General features: G+C 36.2%; 1 pseudogene; it reads right to left on the bottom strand.

The window, feature by feature from the left end:
• Positions 1–3,423: 3,423 nt before the first annotated feature.
• Positions 3,424–18,117, bottom strand: LOC120134284 (annotated as a pseudogene).
• Positions 18,118–19,453: the final 1,336 nt, after the last annotated feature.

Below are 19,453 nucleotides of genomic sequence, written 5' to 3'. Positions count from 1 at the left end.
AAACTTGATAAAATTTTGTTTGACTTATGTTCAATAAACAAACTCGAAATTCGACTCGACTCCTTGCTAATTATAATTTTTCCTTTTTTAATATATATATAATATAATAACACTAAATAGAACTAAATATAAACATAAATTAAAAAATTGATCAAAATAGTGTACGAAGCAATTCAAAGTTTAAACTTGAAAGTAGTAATCCATAAATACACCAAACTAATATATTACAACTAAAGTAACAATCCACAAATAACCAAATTAATATATTACAACCCTTCTTGAAAAATAAAAGTTTAACAATACATAATCAAACTTAAAGTTAAAACAAATAACATCCTTAAAAAATTGTAAAAATATTAATTAACTGCTCATGAATTTATTAGGTAAAATTCAAGTTGCTCAACTCAGATAACATCTCTAATGGTGATGTCATATAGTATAATTGCAATTTTAATTTTCAAATTTTATTCATTCTATCTATTGAATCCTGATTCTGAATTTGTAGAAAAAAACAAATGAAGAAGCGGTAATAATTATGTAAATGGAGTAGTTTACCGTAGCCTAAAATGGCATTTAAGATGAATAAACAGTTTCTCCCAAACACTTAAATTTTACATTAAAATCAAAAGCTTGATGACAACTGAAACCATCTCGAGTTAATCTTACCTATATTAAAAAGACTACTCTGTACAAAGCTTTCTCCCCCACTCTGATATGTTCATGATTCAAAGGGAAACTAAAGAAAGGTCATTTACATGAAGAAAAAAACATATGCTATAAGCGACTAGTACTCTTATTGAGGCACCCCTATAGGGATGGCAAACGGGCGGGTCGGGTGCGGATACCCCCTCCTCCATCCCCATACCCACCTAATATTTTTCAATCCACCACCCGCCTACCACCCATGATGGGTAAAAATTTTCAAATCCACACCCGCCCACGCGGATACATTCTCAAATCCATCCCTACACCCACTACCCACTGGAGACGTACCCGGCTAGACCCGCCTGATAACAAACTTAAGTTATACATAAGAAACAAACATAAAACAAACACATCTATTAAGAAAAATAATAAAATAAACCAATGATTATCTGAGTTAAGTGTTAATATAGATCTTAAAGTACATAAAACATCATAATAAAAGACATAATTAAAGTCTAGAAACATAAATGACAAACACATAATGTTTTTGTTTTTTGGCACAACATTCTAAAATTTCAAGCAATACTTGTGACATCTGATACTTCAGTATTACAATCATCATTCTCATAAAACACCATAATAAAACACCAATATTGTAAAATATTCGGTTGAAATTTGAATTTGAAAAAGTCTGTTTCAATGGCGTTAAAAATGGAGGTTTGAGAAGCACAAGTGAAACACATAATTCTATTAAGTGGCGTTAAAAATAGAGATTTGAGAAGCAACGATCTGACTCTGTTAGCAAAAAATGTGGGTGCTCAGTCACAAGATACTGATTTGTAGAACATTAAGAAATTAAGCTTAAAACAAACATTAAGATGAATCTAAAAAATAATTAAAAATCAGTACGAGCAAATAAAAATTAAACTCTTAAAACGAAATGCAGAGGAGCTTAAAACGAAATTACTACGGAATTGACTCTTACAAAATTAAATTTCAAGTAAAAAGGGAAGAAACATACCTGAATAAGCTTGAGAGTGAAGACAAGAGGTTTGAAAGAAAAAAATTATGCATAAACTTATCCCTAATATTTGGTTAAATTACAAGTTATATCTTATACAATATTAGGATTTATAAATTAGTTCTTAAAATTACACCTAAATTCATAATGGTCCAAAATTTAATGGATATTTAGTTGGGCGGGCGGATGCGGGGCGGGCGGATGCGGGGCGGGTGGATGCGGTGCGGTGCGGATGCGGGGCGGGTAAGGTCTCAAACCCATTACCCGCCCACTACCCGCGACGGGTATCACTTTCTAAATCCACATCCGCCCACTACCCACTAAAATTATACCCATCCCCGCCCCAATTGGAGCGGGTGCGGTGCGGAATCCACGAAATTGTACCCGCTTGCCATCCCTACACCCCTATGCTCACCATTACCTGGTTTCAAGGCCCGAGTTTCTAACTGCTCGTCTGATCACCCGACACTTCCCTGGAAATGTATCCACTACTGTACATAGGGATGGCAAACGGGCGGGTCGGGTGCGGATACCCCCTCCTCCATCCCCATACCCACCTAATATTTTTCAATCCACCACCCGCCTACCACCCATGATGGGTAAAAATTTTCAAATCCACACCCGCCCACGCGGGTACATTCTCAAATCCATCCCTACACCCACTACCCACTGGAGACGTACCCGGCTAGACCCGCCTGATAACAAACTTAAGTTATACATAAGAAACAAACATAAAACAAACACATCTATTAAGAAAAATAATAAAATAAACCAATGATTATCTGAGTTAAGTGTTAATATAGATCTTAAAGTACATAAAACATCATAATAAAAGACATAATTAAAGTCTAGAAACATAAATGACAAACACATAATGTTTTTGTTTTTTGGCACAACATTCTAAAATTTCAAGCAATACTTGTGACATCTGATACTTCAGTATTACAATCATCATTCTCATAAAACACCATAATAAAACACCAATATTGTAAAATATTCGGTTGAAATTTGAATTTGAAAAAGTCTGTTTCAATGGCGTTAAAAATGGAGGTTTGAGAAGCACAAGTGAAACACATAATTCTATTAAGTGGCGTTAAAAATAGAGATTTGAGAAGCAACGATCTGACTCTGTTAGCAAAAAATGTGGGTGCTCAGTCACAAGATACTGATTTGTAGAACATTAAGAAATTAAGCTTAAAACAAACATTAAGATGAATCTAAAAAATAATTAAAAATCAGTACGAGCAAATAAAAATTAAACTCTTAAAACGAAATGCAGAGGAGCTTAAAACGAAATTACTACGGAATTGACTCTTACAAAAATTAAATTTCAAGTAAAAAGGGAAGAAACATACCTGAATAAGCTTGAGAGTGAAGACAAGAGGTTTGAAAGAAAAAAATTATGCATAAACTTATCCCTAATATTTGGTTAAATTACAAGTTATATCTTATACAATATTAGGATTTATAAATTAGCTCTTAAAATTACACCTAAATTCATAATGGTCCAAAATTTAATGGATATTTAGTTGGGCGGGCGGATGCGGGGCGGGTGGATGCGGTGCGGTGCGGATGCGGGGCGGGTAAGGTCTCAAACCCATTACCCGCCCACTACCCGCGACGGGTATCACTTTCTAAATCCACATCCGCCCACTACCCACTAAAATTATACCCATCCCCGCCCCAATTGGAGCGGGTGCGGTGCGGAATCCACGAAATTGTACCCGCTTGCCATCCCTACACCCCTATGCTCACCACTACCTGGTTTCAAGGCCCGAGTTTCTAACTGCTCGTCTGATCACCCGACACTTCCCTGGAAATGTATCCACTGCTGTACTGTACATGTCCACTTCCGAACTGTTCCCCGTACTGCTCAGCATTTGCCTGAACTTCATGATCTCTTCGCTGTACTTGGCCGAATTGTATGCCGTGCTGTCGCCGTATTTTACACCGTTAGAGAGATCGGGATCGCCCTCGAAATCCAAGGCTCTTACTACCTATAAACATGGTGTTGATAATCACATGTTCAGTATATTTCTTTGATGAAGGCAACGTAGAGAAATGAAACGATGCAGTTTGTTAAATGTTACCAGTGCCATTCGAGGCCGCTTTGAAGCAGAATACCGAACGCAAGCTGCAGCTGCCTCGACCATCCTAACAATTTCTCTCTCTTCGTATCGCTTTTGAAGTCACAGATGATTAGTTCACCGTAATCACCGGTTTCCAGGGCTTGTATGAGAAGCAGTCTTGCCTGCATGCAAATGTAGAGGATTGGTAATCAATGGATTGATTTTGAGTCATGTCAACTCTGCATGATATATTCATATAAGATTATATTACACAATGTAAAACTCTTTTAGTTTTACACAAATTTAGACCGTTCGATGAGTGAAAATAGATGATTGAGATTAATAATAGGAAATGAGAAAATATTCGCTAGAAAAAAATAAGGAGTCAATCTCAGCCATCTATTTTCACTCATCAAACGGTCTTAAATCTATTTAAAATTAAAGAGTTTTACATTGAATAGTAGATCATAATCCTCATATATATATATATACTACAGCAAAATAGAGTTTTAGCGACGTTTTTTTAGTCTTATAACGGCATTTTTAAGCGCCGCTAAAAGTATTTGTGGCGATAAGAAAAACGCTGAAAGAAGCGCCGGCAATACCAGTGCCGCTAAAGTTAGCGGCGTTTGAGAACAAAATACGTCACAATAGGTCAGTATTTATTACGGCGTTTTTTGAACAAACGCCGCAAAAGGTCGATATCTATAGCAGCGTTTTTGGAATAAACGCCGTAAAAAGTTATGATATATAGCGGCGTTTCTAGAAAAAACGCCGCAATAGGTCAGATCTATAGCGGCGTTTTTGGATACAAACTCCGCAAAAGGTCAGACCTATAACGGCGTTTTTGAACAAAAACGCCGCAAAAAGTCAGACCTATAGCGGCGTTTTTGGATACAAACGCCGCTAATTACCTTTCTTTAGCTAATATTAATTGATTTTGCATATTTCATTTCTGCTATACATCACCTAAATTTATATCTAGCTTTATCTAATTAACAACAACCATACATTTTAATTAAGACAAAAAACATAAAGAAAAATACTTAACAACAAAATAAATTAAAGTTTTTTTTGGAGAGAGAACCTTAAAAGACATTAAATTATAAATGAGTTACAACTGAACCTCAAAGTGTAGATATACATGGATTTGTTGTTCGATACATCCTCAATTTCACTAGCGTCATCATCATAACCTCCAGATATGCCTTCTAAAGCTACTTTGTTTCCCACTTCATTGGAATTTGTCATATTCATCGTCTTGACATCTTATTTGAAAGTATCATTTGACAGTGAATGATCTCTCCTCAATAGATTAAAAACAAATGGGAAACGCTGTGCCAGTCTATTGAAGAAGCCGTTTTTTGTTGAAGTTTGTTCTTCAAGATTACTGCAATTACAATAATTTAGATGAGACTAAGAAGAGAAGGAAACAACCAGCAGAACTTGCATTCATAACCTACATGTGAGTGATTGAGAATTGAAAAAAGATGTTGCAACAAACAACAAAAACAGGAAGTCAGGAACCATGAAAACTAAAATATATTCTACATAAGAATATAAAAAATGTCATCATAAAGAAAAATTTTAATAATGTATTGGTTGCCATCTTACTTTTAGAAGTTAGAATTCTTACCCCAAGATAACAACTATTGTGACTAGAAGGTTGGGCTCCAGCTTAGGATCATGAAATACAAATATAATAATGTCCTTTGTGTACTCTGTAGTTTGACGGAATGTACGCAAAAAGGCTTGCAAATCGTCATCGCTGATAACATTAGAACTTGCAACAACACATATAACTATGCCATCGAGTTCCTACGTCCAAAAATGAAATGGTCAAAACTTTAATGTGACACATGCAACAAATAAAAGGAGTAGGTTGCCCCGTACAAAGAAAATCGGAAAAACATTTATGTTTGAAGTTTGAACCGACAAGGAAATAGGGTGAAGGAGCACTTAAACAACATAAAGTAAAAAGTCATGCATGCACATATATCTCAACATTTCAAATGAAACTTATGTCACATCTGCATTAAAATTTTCTTAATAATACCTTTACCCCTGCACCAATAAAAGGGCAGTCATGCATAGCTTGCAAAATTGAAGTTCTGATGCTGTAACCAGCTCCAAATCTAAGTTTTGCATCTTTGTACTTCCCAAGAATCTGAACAAGTTTGTATTCTTAGAAAAGTTAAGGAAATACAAAAGAGGGATAAGCAATGAAATCTTATAATTTTGGATCAAGAAAGCATGCATGTCTAAGTCCCTCAAATTTCAACCAATGTCGAGAAAAAAAGTGTCAGTAGCATATCCAAAGGATAATGAAAAAAGGTAGTTTAAGAACAGAATATAAAGGGTTGAGTAATAATAAACTCATGGGTAGTAACTAGAACAAAATGTAATGTCAGGTCAACTCACATTTATAACTTCTGAAACTCCAAACACCTTAATATTATCACGAACTGCATCAATGAGTTTTCTTTGCATCTCCTGGAGAATTCCCAGAGCTTACCAATGATATAAGCATGGCATAAAATTCAGAGCCAACCCAACAAGGCAAAAGAAATGCTGACACTTATGACAACTGACATGGCATTTATGGCAAGTATAACAACATTATTGGCAGTTCTCAAAGTCTCATCTAGAGTTGCCAACTCATTTTTTAGCAAGGAGTCGGTGTCAATTTCCGCGAATAAGAAAACCTGTGAGAACTCCCGATATTATAATGGGAGGCTTTTAGAGATCAATATCATAAATGATATAAATAGATTATCAATAAATTTTTTAAAAGAGATGATAAATACTCAACTAACAAAATCTTTATGTCATGCTTACCAATACAAAAAATTGTCATCTCTTGAAGTTTTCCCGTCAAATCCTTGACCTGCAAATTGTGTTACAAAAACTGAGTTAAGAATCAGTTTGAATTGTTGTCATAGTTATAAGCCAATAACCTCAAATTTCAAACTTCCCCCTACCGGTACACCAAAAAAACGACTTGTTATAGGTGGTAGAGAAGTTAATGATTATGCACGAAGAATGTTAGGAAGGTAATTATCAATCTGTTGAGAAACTGAGGACTACAAATCCTCCACCAGTCGCTCATGTCAAACCGGTAATTTCTAGTTATTCAAACCCTTTTGCTTATGTGTTTTGTAGAATAAAATATACTACATGATACTGTCTCTATTTATTTTTGCTTCTGTTTATTCTTGCTTATTTCCTAGGCTTTGATTCAATGATCAGTATAGCTGTGTTGGTATGTTGAAGGTAACATACTATATTCTACTCAAACTAGAAATAATTCATAGATAAAGAGTAGACTAACACCCCGTGTTTTCTAGATTTCAATCACAGAAAAATCAATTCTTTGCCGCAACCAAATTTACCAAATCCAATACAGAAAATCTTTGCATATTGATATGTATAGCTTTGAATTGACTTTTGAGCTACAAATTACAACTTCAAATTCTTAAACAAAGTAAACAATCAAATTATCTCTGATTATCAAATCAAAATTAATCATAATAATAAAAGAAAAATACCATTCTTTCTTCGATTTCAGCTAGTCGACGAATCATAATCCAAAACAGTGACATCAGTGTTCTACCTTCACTCCCATTTGATTTTCCAAACCTTTAAAAATATGCAGAACTTTCACATTTAGTAAACAAAATAAACCCCTAAGCTTGCAAAAATTAGGAAAATAAAATACCTTGGAAAGAGAGATTCAAAAATAACTTAGAATTTCAAGGATTATATCTTTATATGAAAACAGAAAAGAAACTATAACCGACGCCTCCACCTTTTGAAAAATATTTCTGAAAAGCCCGAGTTTCAGGTTAAAAGAGAAGATAAAAAAATTTGTATTATATTTCCCTGAATAATAACACATACATCCAGACAGCACATTTCAACCGAATCTAATTCCCTTAATCCAAGAACAAGCATTAGAAGAAGCCAATTTAATCGAGAAATCACCAAAACAACCCTAAGAGCAGAAGAAAAACACGATTCTTTTGACTAAACAATGCAGATTCGATAGAAATTTTAAACATACACAGAGAAGGATCCTTCGACATGATCAATCACACAAAAAAATCCTAAAAGGAATTACTGAAATAAAAAAAATTGAAAAAGACAGAACGAAAAGGCATAAATGAAATAGGGGAATGAAAAGAATGGAGATATATGGGTTGAATGTAAGGGGAAGATGGATCGAACAATGGAGGTCGAATGATCAAAGGATGAGAGTGGATGCGAAGAGATAAAAGGGAGGGGAGATGTATTTCGATGCCCAGACTGAATCTATGGAATTAGGGTTTTGTTTCGATATGTTAAAGTAGTGTTCAGTAGCAGCATTTTTTTACGTAAACGCCACTAGGTTATATGACAATTGCGGCGTTTGGTATTAAAACGCCACTAAAGTACGAGTCTATAGCGGCGTTTGTATAAAAACGCCACTAAAGTACGAGTCTATAGCGGCGTTTGGTATTAAAATGCCACAAAAGTACGTGTCTATAGCGGCGTTTCTGTAAAAACGCCACTAAAGTACGTGTCTATAGCGGCGTTTGTGTAAAAATGCCACTAAAGTACGAGTCTATAGCGGCGTTTGGTATTAAAACACCACAAAAGTACGTGTCTATAGCGGCGTTTGTATAAAAATGACACTAAAATACTAGTTTATAGCGGTGTTTGTATAAAAACGCCACTACATTACGATTCTTTAGCGGCGTTTTTATACAAACGCCACTAAAGTATAATATTTTGCGGCGTTTGTTCAAAAACGCCGCTATATGTAAAAATTACCGGCGTTTGCAGTAAAAACGCCGCTACATCCGCCGCTAAAAACCATTTTTGTTGTAGTGATAATTATAGTTATAGAAAATTATTTATATTGAAATTAATTAGTGTCATGACATTATAAATATTTACAAATAAATTTAAATAATAATTCGAACAACTCAACTCGACTCGAATTTTATAAACTAAAATAAACTTATCAACTCGACTAACTCAAAAAAATTTGATCCTACTCATTTTTGACTCAATAAAATACAAATCCCTAATAATAATAAGGTTTCTCAGTTGAAAATATATGATTTAGAGTTTAAGTAAACGTACATATTGGACCAAACTTTCTTCTCCCAAAGGCTGAGTTGAATCGGCTGGTTTTCTCCCCGTGATGAGCTCAAGCATCACAACCTCAAATGAGTAAACGTCTGATCTGTCCGTCAACTTCCCACTTGAAGCATACTCTGGTGCTAGGTACCTGAAAAAAAGCCATTGAAGCTTAATTACAATGCATGGTCTTAAACAGATGGGTTATTAGTATAAGAGGGTTATAAAAATGGAGGATTACAAGAGTTCCAACCCCTCAAGTGTTGAAAACTTGACCTACCCAAATGTGCCCATGGCTCGAGTCGAAACATGGGTCTGACTCAGAGCAGCGACGTTAAGCCTGGCTAGCCCAAAGTCTTCTACCTTTTTTTCTAACAAATTAATGTTTTGATTTCTAATGCTAAACCTTCACAAATAGAGAAAAAAAAATCAGAAAATTTGTCTTGAGGTTAACTTGCCTTTGCTTCAAAATTATCTTCCAACAAAATGTTTGCTGACTTGATGTCTCGATGAATAATTTTTGGATGACCTAAATACACACATATATGAATATATATTCAATCATATAAGTAGGAATAAACATTTTATTTGGCCCAATTGGTTTCGACCCGATCCGATATAATTAATTTTTTATTTTGAAAATTCAGGTTTGGATCAAGTCGTGTAAGATTCTTTTAGGGTGTGGTCGGGTCAAACTCGATTTTATGATGAAAAAAATCTGATATGACATAATATTATAATTATCTCTTATATATTTAAGGATAATTATAATAATATTTCTTTTATATATATTTTTAATTAGATAGAGTTGGGTGTGGGTTTTGACCTTAAAAATTAGATGATTTCAAGTCAGATGGGATCTCATAAACTCGGGTCAGATCAAATGCATACAGAAAGATTTAATTTTCAAGTAAAATTTGATTAAATAAGAAATTTAACTTAATCCAACCTATAACCATCGCTAGTTACGTGAAAGATTATAAGAGTTGCATGTGTTTTTAACATCCAATAAGAGATACGTACAATCTTCGTATAAATATGCCAAGCCCTTAGCTGCTCCCAAAGCAATCTTGATTCTTTTGGCCCATTCAAGCACCGGCAAATCCTTATTATGCAAATGATGTTCAAGGGTTCTATTTGGAACAAATTCATAGATTAGCAATCTTTGATTTTCAGCCATGGAATATCCAACCAAAGACACCAAATGTTTATGATGAACCCTGCTAATGATCTCCACTTCAGCTCGGAATTCTCGCTCCCCTTGTCCACTATCAACCTTCAATTGCTTAACGGCAATAACCCTCTCGTCCGGCATCTGACCCTTGTAAACACATCCGAACCCACCCTCGCCGATTACATTCCCACGAGAGATTCCATCCGTCATTTCCATTAACTATTCGTAAGTGAAATATGTCTTGGGACTCGCTATAATACCCGAGTCGGGACCTCTTTCAGGGCTGTTCGCCCTCCTAGATTGTTGACCATGTAATTTAGAATTATATGTTGGTCAAATAATAAATGCTAGCAGCCGGTGGCTGCTTGAAATTCAAAGGTGGAGGCTACTTTAAATTTCAAAAGTTAGGCGGCCCATTTTATTGAATTTGGGCAGGGATAATCACCAAATTGAGTCATTGAACTTTAAGGTATTTATAAGATTAGTCCTCAAGCTTCAACTATAAATACCCTAGCTCATTTAGCTTCAAAATCATCCCAAAAATCATTTCTTTCTCCCATTACTAGAGAGTTTTCTTGTGAGTAGTGAGTGTTTTGTGAACACCTGTAAATTTTCTCTCTTAGTAAAAGATCTGCAGCAGTCTGGAGACGTATGCACAATTAGCTGAACTCCGTTATCAATTTCGGGTATTATTTTTCCGCTTTTATTTCGCATTCTCACTAATCTGATTATAGGGAAATTACTTGTTACTCGTAAAGGGTTTATTTCCTAACAACTGGTATAAGAGCTTTTGGTTGTGAATTTTGTCAATTTTTTGTGAGGTTACTATTCATTACTATTCACGTGAATAGTGAATTTCGTGAATAGTGAAATTTTGTTGACGATACGAATTTGTCGACGGAGGTGTTCTAATATACGGTGGTTCGTAAGAATTGTAGAAACGATCCAAACGAAGCCAGATTCGAGTGGGAGCGATGGCTGCAGACAAAGGGAAGGTGAAAATTGAAAAGTTTGATGGTGCAGACTTTAGCTTTTGGAAGATGCAGATCGGAGATTTTCTGTACCAGAAAAATCTATATCAATCTCCCTCAGGAAAGCAACCAGAGGGCATGAAGACTGAAGACTGGGCTCTTCTCGACAGACAAGCCCTCAGAGTTATCCGACTGACGTTATCTCGCAATGTTGCTTTCAACATAGCAAAGGAAAAGACCATGACGGGTCTTATGGCGGCTCTCTCCAGTATGTATGAGAAGCCATCGGCCTCAAACAAAGTGCACTTGATGAGACGATTATTCAATTTGCAGATGACGGAAGGGGCATCAATGGCACAACACCTAAATGAACTCAACACAATCACAACCCAGTTGAGTTAAGTGGAAATTGAATTCGATGATGAAGTTCAAGCTTTAATTCTCTTATCATCTCTACCAGACAGTTGGAATGCTACTGTTACAGCAGTCAACAGCTCGTCGGGAAATAACAAATTAAAATTCGACGATGTTCGGGATCTGTTATTGAGTGAAGAAATTCGACAGAGAGAATCGGATGAAACATCAACCTCCTCAGCCTTGCACACGGAGTCCAGAGGGAGAAATTCAGAAAAAAATTCAAATCGTGGCAGATCGAAATCCAGAATGGGCAAATCAAGAACAGGAAAGAAAGATTTTACCTGTTATAATTGCGGCAAGAAGGGTCACTTCAAAAGAGATTACCGAGCACTGAAGAAAGATACCGGTGCACAGGAATCTGCCAACGTGACAGAGGAGACAGGTGATGCTATGATTCTAAGCGTCAACAGTCCGATTGAATCATGGATCTTGGATTCAGGGGCATCTTTCCACTCCACCCCATACCAAGAAATCATGGAGAACTATGTCAGTGGTGATTTTGGGAAGGTTCATCTTGCTGATGATGAAACCTTAAAGATCGTCGGAAAAGGAGACATCCGACTAAAGTTGCCAAACCAGACCACCTGGAAGCTGACAGGAGTGAGACATATTCCTGGCCTCAAAACAAATCTGATTTCTGTTGGACAGCTTGATGGAGAAGGATATAGCACAACCTTTTCAGGCTGTGAATGGAAGATTACCAAAGGAGCAGTCGTCATTGCTCGTGGTAAGAAGACTGGTACTCTCTATGTAACCTCAAATTTAGAGAATATCATTGCAGTAGCAGATGCTGATGGAAAATCAAACCTATGAAACCAAAGGCTTGGCCATATGAGCGAGAAAGGGATGAAGACACTTTTATCAAAAGGGAAGCTGTCGGATCTAAAGAGTGTAGATGTCGGACTATATGAGAATTCTATCTTTGGAAAACAAAAGAAAGTCAGTTTTGTAAAGATTGGCAAGACACCCAAGACAGAAAAGTTAAAGTTGGTTCATTTTGTTGTATGGGGACCATCTCCAGTTCCATCCCTTGCAGGCTCACTATATTATGTCACATTCATCGATGATTCAACAAGGAATGTGTGGGTTTATTTTCTGAATAAGAAATCAGAAGTCTTTGATACCTTCAGAAAATGGAAGGTCATGGTGAAAAATGAGACTGGTTTGAAAGTCAAGCGGTTGAGGTCTGATAATGGAAGAGAGTACAAAAATAGAAGATTCAGAGATTTCTGCGCAAATAATGGGATCAAGATAGAGACAACATTTCCCATGACACCACAGCAGAATGTCGTAGCAGAGCGCATGAACAGAACTCTGAATGAACGTGCCAGAAGCATGATGATACATGCCGGATTGCCCAAATTTCTATGGGCTGAAGATATCAACACTGTAGTTTACCTGATCAACCGTGGGCCCTCAGTTCCTTTGGATGATAGAATACCAAATGAAGTTTAGAGCAAGAAAGAAATAAACCTTTCACACTTAAGAGTGTTTGGTTGTATTTCTTATGTACACATAGATTCTGTTGAAAGAAGTAAACTTGATGCCAAGACCAACAAATGCGTCTTTGTTGGTTATGGTGGTGATGAGTTCGGTTACCGATTTTGGGACGACGAAAATCGAAAGATCATCAGAAGCAGAGATGTCATTTTCAATGAGAATGTGATGTACAAAGACAAGTCAACTGTAGAATCAAGTAGCTCCAATACCGAAGCTGAAACAAAGGAATTTGCTGAGTTCGAGGAGATTTCTAGAAATGATGTTCAGATCAATCCTGAAGCAATTCAAGAAGAACCAGGCACACCAGAACTGAGACGCTCCTCCAGAATTCCTAAACCAACCCAACGTTATTCGCCTTCTTTGCACTACTTGTTGCTGACTGACAATGGTGAACCAGAGTACTATGATGAAGCAATGCAGGTGGAGGATTCAATCAAGTAGGAGTCTTCCATAAAAGATGAGATGGACTCGCTTATGTCAAATCAGGCATGTGAATTAGCTGAATTACCACCAAGCAAGAAAGCGCTCCATAACAAGTGGATTTACAGAAGCAAAGAAGAGCATGATAGGAGCAAACACTACAAAGCAAGATTGGTCATCAAAGATTTTCAGCAAAAAGAAGGTATTGACTACAATGAAATTTTCTCTCCAGTCGTAAAACTGCCTACAATCAGACTGGTGTTAAAAATTTTAGTTGTAGAGAATTTTCATCTTGAGCAGTTAGATGTAAAGACAACTTTCCTTCATTGTGATTTGGAGGAAGAAATCTATATGAGGCAGCCAGAAGGCTTTATATAGGCAGGTAAGAAAAACCTAGTATGCAGGTTGAAGAAGAGCTTGTATGGTTTAAAACAAACTCCTAGACAGTGGTACAAAAAGTTCGATAGTTTCATGAGTAGCAGTGGTTTTACCAGATGCCAAGCAGATCATTGTTGCTACATTAAGAAGTTTGACAACAACTTCATTATTTTATTGTTGTACGTTGATGACATGCTCGTTGCATGATCAGACATGAAAGAGATTATAAACTTGAAGCAAAAATTATCGAAACAGTTTGTAATGAAAGATCTGGGCGCTGCAAAGAAGATTCTTGGGATGATGATCAAGAGAGACACAAAGTCGGGGACTTTGATGTTATCACATGCTAATTACATCAACAAAGTACTCTTCAGTTTCAACATGCAAGATGCTAAACCAGTAAGTACACCTTTAGGTGTTCATTTCAGACTCTCCAAAGAACAATCACCAAAGACGGAGGAAGAACGTGTACACATAGTGAAGGTGCCTATGCCTCAGCAATTGGAAGTCTGATGTATGCCATGGTTTGTACCAGACCATATATTGCTCAAGTAGTGGGAGTTGTTAGCAGGTACATGAATAATCTAGGCAAGGTACACTGGGAAGCTGTCAAATGGATCCTTAGATATCTGCGGGGTACTACAAACAAAGCACTTTGTTTCAAAGGTGGAGATACGATACTAACAGGCTATGTAGATACTGACTTAGCCAGAAATGTTGACATCAGAAGGAGTACTATAGGGTATGTCTATACTCTAGGAGGTACTGCAGTGAGTTGGGTTTCTCAACTACAGAAGATAGTTGCTCTCTCCACAACTGAAGCAGAATATGTTGCTGTTACGGAAGCCAGCAAGGAGATGGTTTGGCTCCAAAGTTTCTTGGAAGAGTTAGACAAGAAACAAGAAAACAATGTCTTGTATTGCAATAGTCAAAGTGATATCCATCTAGCAAAGAATCCGTCTTTTCATTCCAGGACAAAATGTAACACCCCAACCCGTATCCGACCCGGATACGAGTCCGAAGTGTCACATTGACTTTTCAAACATTTATTCGTATAAAATAGTGAGTAATTTAAAAACTTTTATAACATTTAACTTATTCAAAACATTTACAAAACTATTCTGAGCTTATACAATATATTCTTTTGATTACATGCCAACTAGAACTTTATATATAAAAATACATATTATTCACCTCTCTTCTGATCTGACATTCGATAAGGAGAACTGACCTGTCTTGTTCCTCTTTACTTCTCTTTCCGCTTTCCAAACCTACGTGTGAAACAATCACACGCTAAGTCGATGACTTAGTGAGGCATATAAAATATATAATATTTCATATAACATAAAGCATACATAAACATATATCATCATTATCATAATCTCTATCATTATCATTAAGAAACACACATAACATCATATGGTTCATGAAACACATTTCAAATCACTTATAAACCCATCGTATACATATCACATTCAGTATATTTGTTTATTCTCTTTATTAGCCCATGTACACTAGTGAGAACTTAAGGTATGTGAGTACATTGAGGTTGTGCACACATATGCTGTCACCACAGCTCGATCAATGTCCCGAAGGACTTATCCAGAGGTCATAAAGATCCTCGGTAACTATCCAGAGGTCATAAAGATCCTCGGTAACTGTCCATAGGTCCCGAAGAACCTAGGTAAACTATCCATATGTTCCCTTAGAACATAGGTATACTGTCCATATGTCTCGAAAGACATAGGTAGTTCTTTGACTCTTGGCATGCCAACTATACCTACAGTTCTCATAACTCATAACATGGGCATTATCATTATGAATACATTTCTCATCACTTGTTCTTTCTCTTCTGTCACATACCACATGTATGTGTAACCATGTATTTCATATCATATATTTTATAATAGATTCTTATATCATTATTTGTTTCCTTCCTACCTATTCACAATCACACTAACATGTAATGCAAGCAAGATGTATTAATACATACATGTAATCACATAACTTATATCATATCATTTCTCTTATAAACACATATCTCTTCTTTTCTGTCACGTATCACATATACGTGTAATCATTGATCTTATAATCTCATGTTCCTTCTCTTCTGTCACATACCCTATGTATGTGTAAACATATATCTCATAAACATATATTTATGAATCTCATATCGTATCACATATTCACATAAACATGTAATCCACTTTCACATAGCTTGTCACATAGGCATGTATTCTCATATATTATAATTTCATATAGTTCAATATCACATATCACATATACATGTAATCATGTACTCATACACACATAAGCATCATATCAGTCACAAATCAAATAACATTTTAGGAGTCACTTCTTACCATAGTAACTCCATCACTGGCTCATCACAAGCCAATGTTTATTCGATAACATAAGTACAATTAAATTGCACTCACCTTAGCTTTGCTTTGATTCGATTCTAATCCTTCAATTGTTTCTGAATGGGATCACGTTCTATATCTACATGATCATTCATAGATCTATATCAGTATTATAACTAATATACTCTAATGGTTCACTCCTTAGACTAAGAAAAATGCCAATTTCATCTTTCAATGAAAGTATGCATCGATGCACTACTGATGCATCGGTGCATAAAATGCATTCGATGTTGTATTATCACTGGGATGCATCGATGCATGCCTTATGCATCGATGCACTAATTGCATTTGATGTTTCTATTTTAAAAGAGTGCATCGATGCACTACCTATGCATCGATACACCTTCAAACAAAATTCTGGGTTTTAACCTTGATGCATCGATGCACTATGAATGTGCATCGATGCACTCTGCCCAGAACCTCTTTTTGAACCCAAAAATCATCAACTCTTCACTCAAATGCTTCATATTTCATCCCCTTTCATAATCCTAACTTTCATATACATGTTTAAACTCACTTATAATCATTTATCCCATCTTTAACCTTAATATCCTCTCCTCTTTAGGAACTTCAAGAATCATACCCTATTTTCCACATGTTTCAAATCCAATTCTAACATTTAATACTTCTTAATTTAGCTGATGACAAGTCAAATTTAGTTCCCAATTCAACTTATCATCTCTTTTCCAAAGATTCACTTAAAAACCCATTTTCTTTAATCTTTCATAACTCCTTTATCTTTTGATTTTAAGATAACTTAAGCTTTCCTTAAGCTTAGTTATCCTCTAATGATCAAAACCCAACCTTTAATTAAACAAATAATCAAGAAATCAGAAACTCACCTTTGCTTAGCTTCCACAGGGAGGAGGAAGAAGAAATGAAGAAGAAGATGAAATTTTTTTCATCTTCCACGTTTTCATCTCTTATAAAAGGGATAAAATATCTTTAATGTCAAATGACCATTTTACCCTTTAATTCCTTTAATAATTACTAACAACTTTTAGGAAATATTTTCAAACAAATAACTGAACTAATCCATTCTTCTACTTTAGTCACCAAATTCTGAAACTTTACAATTTGGTCACTAACCCATAGTTTGGGATGTTACACAAAAAACATACAATTGAGATATCATTTTATCCGGTCTCTTCTGGAAGATGAGATTTTGAGACTTTAAAAGATTAGTGGAGCTCAAAATCCGGCAGACATGTTGACAAAGACGGTGACTACGGACAAACTGAAGTTGTGTTCAGCTTCAGTTGGCATGCTAGAATAACAAGACCAGAAATACTGTTGTATTGATCGAGGTGTGAAGACAAATTAAAATCAGTCTTCAAGTGGGAGATTGTTGGTCAAATAATAAATGCTAGCAGCCGGTGGCTGCTTGAAATTCAAAGGTGGGGGTTGCTTTAAATTTCAAAGTTAGGCAGCCCATTTTATTGAATTTGGGCAAGGGATAATCACCAAATTGAGTCATTTAACTTTAAGGTATTTATAAGATTAGTCCTCAAGCTTCAACTATAAATACCCTAGCTCATTTAGCTTCAAAATCATCCCAAAAATCATTTGTTTCTCCCATTACTAGAGAGCTTTCTTGTGAGTAATGAGTGTTTTGTAAACACCTGTAAATTTTCTCTCTTAGTAAAAGATCTACAGCAGTCCAAAGACATAGACATAATTGGTTGAACTCCGTTATCAATTTTGGGTATTATTTTTCCACTTTTATTTAGCATTCTCACTAATCTGGTTATAGGGAAATTACTTGTTACTCGTAAAGGGCTTATTTCCCAACATTATAATATATTGTATCAATTCCGGCAGACTGCCCGGATTGTACATCTGCATGAGTAGATAAGATAAATAGATGATTGTCAAACGAAAATGAGAAATTTGGCAAAGAAAGTCGAGATTACTCGAATTTCCATACCCGATGTCATTGTTAAGTTTATCGGTGGTGGCATTTTAGAACCGCCATTGGAACCTTGTTTCTTTTTTCTCCCCCTTAAATAGAAAAACAAGACGATGAATACAACGACCAAAACACCCACTACTGTCGCATCAATCACACTTTTATTGATGGGGTTTCCGGCATTACTACTACTACTACTAACAATATTCCTTTGTCTGTTATTACTGGAGTTGCCTGAACTGGAAAATCCGTCGCTTGGGTTAGAGTTGGGAGATGTGGATGTGCTTGGAGTAGGAGGACGTAATGCTTTAGGAGAGGAACTAGATTACGCTGTAGCGGATCCATTTGCCTCTGCTGGTGAAGATGCTAGTGAAGACGACGGTAATGACGAAGATGATGATGATGCTGATGATGACAACCAGGTGTGGAGTTGGATGAAGATGGTGATGATGAGGTTCGAGGAGAACTTGGGGGTGGCAAAGGACTAGTTTCTGTGGAATTTCCCGAAGACTCAGAAGGAGAAGGATCGTCTGATGAACATTCTGATGGTGATGACAATGATGATGACGGCGATGGTGAGTTCTTAGAACGTCCGTTGGGAGTTGGTTGTGATTGCTGCTGATAGCTTTGAGTTTGAGGTGGTGAAAGAATTTGTTGCTTAGGAGTTTGAGAGCTAGGAGATGGTTCCGACGTTGAAGGTGGTGGCGGAGAGAGTGGTTTCTTTTCCTATGGCTCCGGGGGTGGAGGGGCAGATGACTTTGTACCTGAAGAAGGCAAAGATGAAGATGGTTGCTTATTTGAAGAATCGATAGGCGGAGGAGGAGAAGGTGAAGTCGAAACCGGAAGGGATGCTTCCGATGAAGCCTTATCGCTGTTATTATCAGCACTGCTTTCTAGAGTGGAAGAGCCCGGTGACGCCGACAGAGAAGTATCAATATCCGGCGAATCCTTCGGTTGTGACATTCTCCAATTCCTCTTTCCACTTTCTCCGTTATCTCAAATTATAATTATACAAAAAAACATACATTTCTTATGCATTAAAACAATAACATTAAAGGGTGGGAAAAAAACTTCAGAAACGAAATTAGTTTTTTAGAGGGTGAAAAGAAAGGAGTTGAAGGAGAAGAGAAGATGAAAGAGAGAAGCCAGGGAACACAAAAACATGAGAAATTCACAGCTTTACTTAAATTAAGGAAAATCGTCGTTATGTATAGTTAATAGTTGTAGCCTTGGTAGGCATCTGTTAATTAGTAGTAACAGCCTTTTTTTCTGATCAATCATCCTTGAGTTTCGGGTTACCAGACAACTTCAGTTTTTATATTGTATTTGAAAACACTATAACATTAAAATTTGTCTAACAATTAATTAGGGGTAAATGAAATAATAAATAATTTATAAATAA

This window comes from Hibiscus syriacus, unplaced genomic scaffold (assembly GCF_006381635.1).
Source record: "Hibiscus syriacus cultivar Baekdansim isolate YM2019G1 unplaced genomic scaffold, ASM638163v2 tig00110597_pilon, whole genome shotgun sequence".
NCBI lineage: Eukaryota > Viridiplantae > Streptophyta > Magnoliopsida > Malvales > Malvaceae > Hibiscus > Hibiscus syriacus.
This window is presented reverse-complemented; position numbering and strand designations above follow the sequence as displayed.